This window comes from Chrysemys picta, chromosome 12 (assembly GCF_011386835.1).
Source record: "Chrysemys picta bellii isolate R12L10 chromosome 12, ASM1138683v2, whole genome shotgun sequence".
Lineage (NCBI taxonomy): Eukaryota > Metazoa > Chordata > Testudines > Emydidae > Chrysemys > Chrysemys picta.
In genome coordinates this window covers 56,102,326-56,113,628 of record NC_088802.1, presented here as the reverse complement: position 1 = coordinate 56,113,628, position 11,303 = coordinate 56,102,326, and the positions used below count along the sequence as shown (strand labels likewise).

Sequence of the window (11,303 nt, the reverse complement as noted above, 5' to 3'; positions counted from 1 at the left end):
TCCGCCCCAGCCGCCGCTGGGCTCGGAGCTCGCCGGGTTCCCCGCACAGCGGTGCCTCGGCTGCCTCCCCGCTCTGCCCGGGGCGCTGCTCGCCAGGTCACTGGGACCGGCATTTACAACTGGCCCCTGCTGCTTCTGCGTCTTCTCCCCGACCCACGGCAGCAGCCCACGGGGCGCGCGGCTCGGGTCAGGGGCTGGGGATGTGTGTGCGTGTAACCGGAGTGTGACCATGCATGCCCCGGGTCCCTCTCTCTTACACACGCCGCTGACACCTCCTGTGCCCGCCGGCGGCCAGCCCCGCCTGCGGCCGCGTGAAATCCGCGCGCGCGGTGCCGCTCTGGCTCGCGCAGCCGGGGCGCTGCCGAGAGGCTGCACAGCGTCCGCGCCGTGTCCTTCATTAGCTCATTTTTAGCGTGTGCCAAAATCTAATGAGAGTCTCCAGTTATCTCACTCCCCTGAGAGGGCGCTGAACTTTCTGCTAAACACACTCGCACAGAAAACGCTTGTGAGATAAAACTGCCGCACTTAGGGGGGGGGGGAGCGCCGGGGGGGGGGGGGGGGCTTTATCTGGCACGCGGCACTGCGGGCATTTCGCACAAAAGCCCGTTTGTTTCCGGGGTTTCTGAATTTGCTGATTATTTCCCTCGAGCTACGAATGTGCCTGGCTTGCAAAGGCTGGCGAAAGGGGCATCTGCCAATCCCGCGTCGGCCAATGAAATCCTGCCTTCGCAGCCGATTCCCACCTCCCCGGCTCAGGGATCCGGATCCATCTTGCCCGAGTTACTCGGCTGGGTTGGTTCCAGAATTATTCATTCTCCCAATGAAATTACTGTCGCGCCTTCACAAGGGGGGGGGAGGGGACACACGTCAAAACAGCTTCCCGGGAGGGGGCAGGGCCGGTCCCTGCTGCGGCTGAATGAAAGCCCCACTCGTGGCATGTCAGCAATGTATCTGGGGCGCCAGCTGACGTCACGGCCGGGGGAGATATAAATTGGAATCTGACAGCTGTAATGAGGTGTGACTGGAACACCTCAGCCCTCCACAGACCACCCCTTCCTCCGCCCCGCTCCAGCCCCCCGGCCCACCTCAGCGGCGGACCCCTCCCGAGGCCCCACCCCAGCCTGACGGCCCTGTACAGGGGAGACATGCTGGGGGGTCCAGGCAGCTGCTCCCGGGGAGCGGAAACGAATCCGACTCTCAGAAACGCCTCTGCCCAGCGTCTCCTTTTGCAAAGCCCCTCAGGTGACTTTCCCCGCAGCTGGGAGGGGAAAGCTGCCTGCGTGGCCCCCTGGCCGCCCCATCGAGAGGGTGTCTGTCTCCCACCCCCCACGGGCAGGGGGTAGCTCGTGCCATGTAGCCCCGCCCTGCCCTTGGGTTATTCTCCCCCAGGTGAGAAGGTAAACGCCTGGCTCCGATGTGTCCGCCGTGCTGTGACCCCCTCTGCCTTCGGCCCCCTCCCCGCTCGGCCTCGGCCGGCGGCGGAGCCCAGAGACCCGCGATTTCCCTTTTAACAAAAGCAATTAGCTGTGAATCACGGTTCATTTGCATTTCACCTAATAAGCAGCCGAGGATTCATCAGGGCTGCAGAGCGGGGACTGCCACATCTGTGGCTGGAAACCGCTCGGCCTGGGCAGCCGCTGCAGCCGCCCAGCGCCTCCCCTGCCTGGGCACCCGGCCCGGCCCCTGGCCGCCGCCTGCCTCGCTTCGGCATCGATCGCTTTTAAGTTGCGCTGGGCAAGAAGAGAACAAGGTAGATACTGTATTTAGGTTCATGCCCTTATATGGTGCGGAGCGCGGCGCCCCGCAGCCTCGCAGCACCATATAAGGAAGCGGTGCCAGAGCTCCGGGTGAGCTGTTGAGAGCTGATTGGTCCGCTGGTATCTCAGCAACCAGCTCTCACGAGTGGAAAAGAGCCAGCAACCCCCCCCCCGTCCCTTCTCGCTCTGATTTCATCCCTCGCCTTCTCCCTCACCCCAAATTCAGCAGGCACCAAAATGGTGGCGCCCTGGCAGGGCGCAGGCGGAGGGAAGGGGCCGGCCCGGGAGACGCGCCATGTAGACCCGGGTTTCCCAGCACGACAGCCGGCTGCGCTAGGCCCTGATCCGGCCCGAGCGCCCCTCTCCTTTCCTCCCCTCCTCCACCGCCGGCGCTTTTCTCCCCGCTCCCTGGCCTGCGAGAGCGTAATTAGGACAATTAGCGGGGCGCGCAGACGCCGCGGAGCGCGAGGGAGGGAAATAAACGCCCCAGTAAATGCAGCCCAGGGACCGCCCTCGGGGAGACGCTTTCAAAGCGGGACACGGTTCTCGCTGCCTCTGCCCCCCAAGGGGGTGGGGCTGTTTGCAGACTCACCCCGACCCTGCGCAATCCGGACTCGCTGGAAGTTGGGGCACCCCCCCCCCCCCCAGCGTAGCGGGCTGCGCGCCGGCTTTGCCCCCTCCCCCGTGACAATGTAGGTCACTAGGGGAGATTTGCTCGTTCGGAACCACAGCGACCCTGGCTGGGACCAGCCCCGAGCCCGGCTCCCGAGGCCCCTGGCTCCGCGCTGGTGGCCCTGCGCGAGCCCAGCTCCGGCCTGGGGCGGGGACGAGCCCAGGGGGCCGTTTTCTGTCCGTAGGCAGACAGCTGCCAGGGGCTCCAGGCCGCGAGCGGGGGCTGGGGGGAGCTGCGGCTCGCTCGCTCCCCCAGGTGTGCTCCGCTATCTCCGCGGCTGGGCGCGCAGCGCTCCGTCCGGCGCAGCAGGGGCCTGCGCGCCACGCAGCGATCCGGTTACTTCGAATACCCCCGCCCGGCCCGGCCTGGCGGCGAGGGGCGCCCAGGGACCCTGGGCAAGGGGCGCGGAGTCCCTTCCCCGCCTGCTGCGCACTAGCAAGGGCCGGCCCGGGACTGGGGGCTCGGCTCTCGAACTCGGGGCTCGAACCCCCGGCCCCGACCTGTTTGCGCGTTTTGTTTTGTTTCCTTTAGCATCCTGCGGCTCAGGCTGGATCCCTCCCCGCGCTGGGGTGGTAAACGGGCAACAGACACATAGACCCGCCTGCGCCGGGTTTGTATCCAGAGATGGACCCGCGCGAGAGGACCTGGTTCCCGACATGTACCTCCGCCCTCCCCCCGTACAGCACACATGTCCCTGCCCTACATGCGTGTAGTGTGGAGAATAACCCGTGTGTTACAGAGAGGGTGTGTGTGTGTGTGTGTGTGTGTGTGTACACACTCCATTCAGGTCTGTACACACCCCCTCTGCTTCCTTCCAGCCCCTTCCAACATTGCCATATACGGGCAGCAATTACCTGGTGTCCTCTTTTTAGCTGTTGACATCAGCCCGCAGAGCGAAGGCTGGACACAGCTCCGAAATCTCTTCCCTTGACCTGTTCAGTCCTCCCGGCAGAGGTGCTGGAACTGGGGAGGCTGGGGGGCTGCCGCACCCCCTGGCTTGACGTTCCATCATAGACAGGGTATACAGTGTGGGTCAATGCTCTCAGATCCCCCCCCCCTACAAATTGTTCCAGCTCCCCTGGTCCCGGGTGACACACCAGCCCCTGAGAGGCTCCAGGGGCTATTCGTCCTTCCTAGCTCAGATAAAACACAACCCCAGCGGATTCCTCCTCCAGAGGCAGGAACACAAATCATTCGCTTGCGGGTGGGGCTGGCTGGTTCGGACCCGAAGGGGACCGGCGTCCCGTGGAGCGGGTCAGCGTGGCTGGGAGTCCTAGACAGCAGGTTGGCTGGTCTGAGCTCCCGCCGGGCTGGGGTCGCCCCCGGGAACCCGCAGGCGGGCTCGGAGCCGAATTTTCGTTGTCTTTCGTGTGCATTTTCCCGGAGAGCTCCTTTGAGAGCTGACCCGGCCCCCAAACCCCGATCCCACCCGGTGGCTTGGGTCCGCGGTCCCCTCCCTACTCCGGCGCCTTCCGTAGTTCCTCGTCGTCTTTTCCACCCGACTTTGAAATAAATCGATATCGAATCGCCCCTGTGCTGAGCAAAGAGCAGCAACGAACAGCGATTATTGATCAGCCCTGGCCGGCGGGGACCGGCTCTGCCCCAAAGCCAGTCAGCTCTTCGGAGGCGTCAAATCTGGTCCTCCCTGGGGACCCCCTGACCCAGGCACGGCCCGACGCGCAGACACTCCCGGGTCCCCAGGAGATAGCTGGGCTTGGGCCATGGTGCAGCACCTGCCCTTCACCTCCACCCGAGCCCCGCGGGACCGGCTCCTGTCACGGGTCTTATCGGTGGGGACACGCTCCGGGCACGTGGGGGTTTAGCGCATCTCCCCCCAGGACCCAGGGTCCCCATCCATGCGCGGGAATCATCCGCCCCGCCACCTGCGGACCCGAGCGAGGAGCGGGAAGCCGGGCAGGGGCACCGGGGCGGGAGACAGGTAAAGCTGCTGCCGGAGTGACCCCCCAGGGCGGGCTCTCTCGGGGCCGCCCTGCAGCGGCTCTGCCCACGCCGCGGGGCTCCAGCAGCCCCGCTGGGCCGCGGTGGCTCCCCGCTGCCCCCGGCTCGCGGCGGGGCTGGGGCAGGTCGGGGCCGGGGGCCGGGGGCTGGGCTGTGTTCTTGCTGAGCGCACACATGGCAGGATTCCGCTGGAACAGCCAGGCAGCCATTTTCTGCAGCTGCCTCGAGAACAGAGCCCCGCAGAGGCAGCGAGGGCAGAGGCGGGGAGGCGGCCCCGGGGGGGGCCTGCTGCCTTGGGGGCCGGCCGCGTGCCAGGGGGGCCCGCCCCTCCCCGCCGGGCAGAGGGAGCCGGGGGTGCTCCGCCTGGCTGCCGGGGCAATCCCACCTTTTCCCCGCCATTTTGTACCGCGCTGGCGTCCCCCCAAAGCGGAGACAAAGCCGGAGCCTTGGGAACGGGGCCCCTCTTGTGCGGGGGGTGCCCGCCTGCCACCCCCAATGGTGCAGGGAGCCGCTCCCCGGGAGCTGCCGCGTCTCCTTCCCGCCCGCTCTTGCAGGGAGTCCGGTGCCCTGCCCGGGTTGTGTCCCGGTCAGGGGGCTGGGGAGCTGCCTTGGCCCCCAGGACGGGTCTGAAGGGCCAGGCACATTCCCAGGCGCCCCCTGCTCCTCAGGGCATCCCCCGCCGCGGGCTGGGCTGGGGACCCGGCTCTTGCTGGCTGGCAGGTGCCCTTGGGAGCAGACACCAACCACCAGCCACAAACGCAGCCTGCGTGGAGCTTCCTTCCGTGGGCCGGCCCCAGGCGTCCTGGCACCGGGGAAACACACGGGACCCTGGGCCATTCGTGCCGCCCAGCCTGGCCTGGCCTCGCCTCCTGCCCGGAGCAGCTGTGAGCCCCGGGTTGGGTTGGCCTAGGCCGTGCGGGGGTGGCAGCAAACCCGGCCCTGCTAGAACCGCGGGTTCTCGTCTCCCTGCCCCCCAGCCCCCAGCTCCAGCCCCCGTGCGCTGGGGTCCATCTCCCCGAGCCAACGAACACACGTGGTGGTTCTGTCCCACCCCTCGAAGTGGGGACGCTGCTGGCCGCATTCCCTGGGACCTGGGCTGCCCCGCAGCGAGTCATCGCCCACCCGCGATGGCCCGGCGCGGGGAGTGCACCCCGAGTGGCCGGGCCCGGCGCGGGGAGTGCACCCCGAGTGGCCGGGCCCGCCTCCCACCCCCTCTAGCCCCCCGGCAAAGGCAGGGAAGGCGTCGGCGGGGTCTCCAAGGGCCACAGTCGGGTCCGTTGGAAGCGCGTTGCTGCGAGGGGCTGGGCGCGTGGAGCTGAGGCCGCAGCCCCCTCCCTGGAAGCAATAACCCCCCCCCTCTTCGCACCGGACATCTCTGTGCCAGCCAGGTGCCCAGCGACCCACCCACCCACGGCTAGTCCCAGGGCACAGAAGGAGGCGAGCCCTGCCTTGGCTAGGCCGGGGGCCGCGGCGAATGGGGCTTGGTGTTCTCTGTCTCCAGGAAATGAAAACGATGATTTACAAATCGAGTCTGGGGGGCGCGGGGCTCTTCAGTGCCCAGTGGGCGCAAGGCCGGCCCTGCTGTCCCGGCAGGTTCCCACGCTCCCAGCCCGCCAGGGAGGGACTCGAACCAGGGGTGGATTTCCCTGATGATCCAGCCCAGCCCCATTGCTTCTCCCCTGACCCTCGCTCCGGCCGCACGGCGCAGGGATGGGTGAGGGGCTTGTTGGCGTGAGACGGTGCTAGCGCGGGGCAGGCTTGAGCCAGGTTCGGCTTTAGCGTAGCTCCTATTTGCGGACAAATAGGCAACAAATACACGCGCTAGACGCGGCTGGAAGTAAGGGGCTGCGAGGCATCTTCCCAATCTGTTGCATTAAACGTGTCCAGAGAGACAGAGGCAGCGGGAGTAAATGGCACCCGAACGTGCAGGCGATTGTGTGTGAACGGAGTGTTCTGGAGCCAACAGCCAGGCTTTGTGCAGGGCGCAAGAAGCGCCAGGTTCATCCGGAACAGAACCGGGGAACACGGGACTGAGGTGCGTTTGCGAGTTTTCTCAATAACCTCTGGGGACCGATCGCAGGTGGAAGGAGGAAGAAAGGAATGGGGGGGGGGGATTCCTGTCATGCTGCATTGCAGGTCTGAGCGGAGAGCAGAGCCCAGAGGGGGGCATGGCAAAGCGGGGGAAGTCCTGCAATGCAGGTCTGAGTTGGGGAACAGAGCACGTGGAAGGCGATGGAGAAGCGGGAGCCCCTGGAAATGCCGCAGGGCTGAGCGGGGGTGCTGGCAAGGCTAAGCCGCGCAGAATAGAGCCAGACAGAACCTCGGGTGGACTCTTCTCTTGCTACGTTTCTCCCTTCTGCTCTCTTTCGTTTTTCTTCCGGTGTTTTTATGAACTCTCCTTTTCCCACTTAAACAGGGTGATCTCTTCCTGGTGATTAGGCCAGTCCTGCTGCTCAACGCCTGGGCATGCCACTCCGAGAGCAGCTGCTGCAGACTCCTCACCTAAGCTCGACAGTTCTCCATGTTTGCCGTGTTTTGGTACATCCCCTTCCAGACTGTTCGATCTTATACAAATGTCTCTCTCCTTCGGGTGATATAGTCAATAGGAGGACCGCTGAAAACATTTTGCTACAGCACCAGACATTCCTTTTAAATGTTTGACATATATTCATTATCCAGTTAGAATTTGTGCTCTCGTGTTCTGCACACATTGTATTGTTACAGCTCATTACACCAGGCACAGGGGAAAATGCAAGGCAGTGAAGGCCTATTGTTTGCAAAAGGATATAAAGTACCTATACGGGTTATATCTATGGCTGTGTTCCTAAGTAAAAGATTTTGTGTGGGTGGCCAGAGCACATAGACCCCCCTGCACCAGTGGGAAATACAACCACCAGCAGGTTATTCATCCAACTTTACTAATAGCCACTACAGGGAGAGCCAATCTAGGAATAATGGAATGTAGATACAGCAACATGTGACATGTTACAACTGAGTAAGCAGGTGACCTTAATATTGTATCCCTTGTCTTTCCTAACCCCATCTCTGAATTGGTTTTTCCAGTTGCTTCTTAATGTTTGTCCTGTCAAGTGCCTCCCACACTTTTGGGTGTTCTACCAGCAATAAGACTGGGGGTGCGCTGAGGAATTCCCTTGGCCCTTCTGATGTTGTGTAAATATAAAGGTCTATTAATTGCCACCTGCAACAGCAATCTCCTCCTCCTCTGGCCTCTTTGCTTAACCTCCCTCTTCCAGCCTCTTCCTAGTGTCAGTCTCCGGATCCCATCACTCACTCCCCTCTCTGGATCCCTACTCTCTCGGTTTCCATATCAAGTCCAGGCGTCTCCTACCCACCTCCCATACTCTGACCATGCCTGGCTCCCAGTGCCCTCTACTTCCTTCTTCTCACCCTCCTGATGCCTGGGCTTCACCAAGGCCAGGCTCCATATTGCCCCATTGGTCTCTTTCTCCCACCACTCTTACCTCCACACCAATCTCCTGCCTCTCACCTTGTGTGTCAGACAAACACCTGTTTTACCCTTCCAATTCTTCCTTCAAACAGACGTCGCCTGCAATGTTAATCTACCAAAAGAGAAAATTGAATGTAACCGCCCTGCCCTGCACCTCCCTCTCCTGGGGAAAGGAGACAGGAACCATTTTCCAGGATGATTTTGCATTTGGTAACTATTGATCAGTGCTTAGATTCTATAGTGACTGGTACCTTAAGACTTGCTAAAATGGCTAGGCCAGCTCCTGATAATCTGTGCATTGCATGTCTGAAAGGCACCTCCTGTCTTATTTGTACTGTAAACTCACTGGGGCATGGGTTGGCCATGTCTACAAGGCTCAGCATCATGGCAGAGTTCTCCCCTTTTTTCTCATGACACCGGCACAAACATCCCTCTAACACTAATGCAGTTACACTCATAGATGGGAGACAGGATTTTTTTTCATCAGCAGGGTGAGTCATTTCTGGTTGAACAAGCCCAACCCAAATGTAACTCTACTTCACATTGCAAATTGGGCCAAGCTTTGGTGTCATCCTAATGAAGCTAATCCCCCAATATATCAGCCGTAAATCTGCCTTCTCATCGCTCACTCGCTGGCATGACCAATCCCTGATCTTTAGAAGGATTATGAAATTAGCCAAGTTCACAGAAGAAGTTACAATTCTGCTCTGTGAGTTTAATGTAGTGTTTGTATTTAGTTTGTACATGGATAGAATTTTAATTGGAGTTCTAGGTGGTTTGTTATATTGTGAGGTGACTAGAACACTATGGCAGAGATGGGCACTATACATTGTTTATTCTGTATTTTATTCTGTAATATACTTGTACATACTACCAATATAGATATTATAGTGTGAGCATCTGCTGCTGCTCTACTTAAGGTTGCGTAATGGTTTTCATTCTAATCCCCTGTTTTCAGTTGCTCATAGCTTTCTGACATCTTCACCTTGTGGGTTGAATTTTCCCAAGCAGTGATACACATGTCTTGCCTGAAGTGATACTGAGTGCTACTCTCTGTATGCCAGACAAATGTAATAGATAAAAAAAGTACATAGTAAAAATTTCTTATAGAAGCTACTACATATAGAGTATACCGAATACCAGTGAAAAGCTACCTGCATATTTTGGACACCTAACTTGACAGCTGTGTTAGCTGTAGTTGACTGCTTTGATCCCTGAATTGACCCTAAGTAAGTATACACTGTGTATATGTGCAGCTAAATTATATTCCTACCTCAGTCATTGAAGGTCACCTAATGAAAGCTGTGCTTCCAATCACATATATAGTCCATAGCTGCTGTTGAAATTATTAGAAGATAAAATAATTTATCCTAAAAAGATTCAAATTCAGTAAAGATGCACTGAGCCAGAATGACAAGGAAAATAGTGTAAGCACATAAAAGAATGGAAAAATTATTACAAGAGTCATAGCTTTTAAGCCCAGAAGGAGGGACCATTACGATCATCTTGTCTGACCCCCTGCATAACCTAAGCCATTCACCCAGTGAATTTTCTCATCTAGCCCAATAACTTGTGGTTGACTTACAGCAGATCTTTTATCAAGACATCCAGTCTTGATTTAAAGACTCCAGACAATGGAGCCATTACCACACCCTTTGGAAATTTGTTCCAGTTGTTGATTTCCCTCTGTTAAAAATGGCACCTTATTTCCAGTTCAAATTTTGCTCACTTCAGCATCTAGACCAGTGGTTCTCAACTGATTTACCACTGTGGGCCACACATGCAGCTCTCTCTGTGGTACATGGGCCACATCCACACAATATATGTACTACCTGTATGGCCCTGAGGATGTCACACGAGCCACAGCTGTGTGCTGATTGGGCCACAAGCAGCCTGCAGGCTGTGGGTTGAGAACCACTGATCTAGATACATGGTATGCCTTTGGCTGCTAAACCAAAGAGCCATGCGTAGATTATTATAGACTGATCAACCCAATCTCTTAACCTTCTCCTAGTAGGTTGATATTTAGTTTTTCATTTCCAGACCTCAAAGTCATTCTTGCAGCTCTTCATTGAATTCTATTTTTTCAATTATACTCTCAATAGTTTATAATCTCTCCTCCTCGTTATTTAGCATGCTTCCGAATCTTAGGATCATCTGCAAACTCTCTCAGCAATGACTTACACTAAGCAATGTGTCTGTGATGTTGTACTATTTCTTAAATAACATATGGTTATGTACTTCAAGAGAGTATATGCACAAGGGAGCAGAGCATGTGTATACTCTGGGCTGTTTATGTCACAAGAAAAAAAGCAGGCTTAAATTACTAGTCAGAAATCAGAAAAGAAAATGTCATGGTTTAGATTTATTTGCTAAAGGCTAGGCCAAAAGATGAGAAAGAAAAGACAGCCCTATTCCAATGCTGGTCCCTTCTGAGCCTTTGCTGCTGAACTACAAAAAGTGGTTTGCAGTATAAACTGTGACACTGTCCCATGTTCGGTGTCTTCTTGTTGGTTTTCTCTAGACTGCATCTGGCTAAGTGTTATTTTCATGCCCTGAGAGTTAAAGAGTAGCTAAGTTCAGAGGCTTAGAATCAAACACTCTAGAAAGGGGGGTCTGTTTCAGGTTTCAGGGTAGTTAAATGAACAGCAATAGGAAACCAGATACCATGGAGTGAGTGAAGAATTCTTTTAAAAGTAAATGGAAGAGGAAACCTAGGGAGGGTCCTTCCCACCTGGCTAAGGTTCAGATGGTTCAGGGTCACTTTGAGCCATTAAACTCATGATGATAAGATAGCCTTTCAGCAGGTATTTGGGGAGATTATGGCATCTACAGAACTGGCAGGTCTTCTCTTTGCATAAACCAAAGTGAGTCTAATTATTTGATCTACAGCTGGCAGCTTGGTATGCATGAAGAGAAACAGATAAGAGAAGGGAAGCCATCATGGCTGCAACTATAATACACATATAGCGAGGATAATAATGGAATAAATTCCTGCGGTCAGAATTATTCCCTTGTATTTGCATGCACAGACCTTGCTTCACTCAACAGAGAATGTGTGGGTGTATTCAAGGGCAGAATTTGGTCCTTTATTTCTAAAGCTCTGGGAAACTGCTGACCCATGTGATAAATTGCATTTATTTTGCACTTTTGACTGCTTCACTAGCCCTGTGCTCCCTAATCTATCTCTGACAGGATTACCTCCAACATCCCAACTTCTGGGCAGCTTTCAAATGGTTTATCATTGTTTTTTTAATTAAAAGAACCTGCCACCTCACTCTCTCCACCCCATGTGTAAGTGTTTTTCTCTCAAATTACTTTGACTGTAAATACAGGATAGGCAATGTTCAGTCCTGAACCAGTGAACATTAAGGTGTGTTATCTTGTAACCCATCAGAGATGGAAAACATGCTTCCCACCCTTGGAAAGTTGAAAATATAGACTT

General features: G+C 56.7%; 1 long non-coding RNA gene across 1 annotated transcript; it reads left to right on the top strand.

Annotated features, from left to right (window-relative positions):
- Positions 1–5,619: 5,619 nt before the first annotated feature.
- Positions 5,620–8,777, top strand: LOC135974816 (uncharacterized). The gene is made up of 2 exons (XR_010591937.1): positions 5,620–6,424; positions 6,806–8,777. It is a non-coding gene; the product is annotated as an uncharacterized LOC135974816 (long non-coding RNA).
- Positions 8,778–11,303: the final 2,526 nt, after the last annotated feature.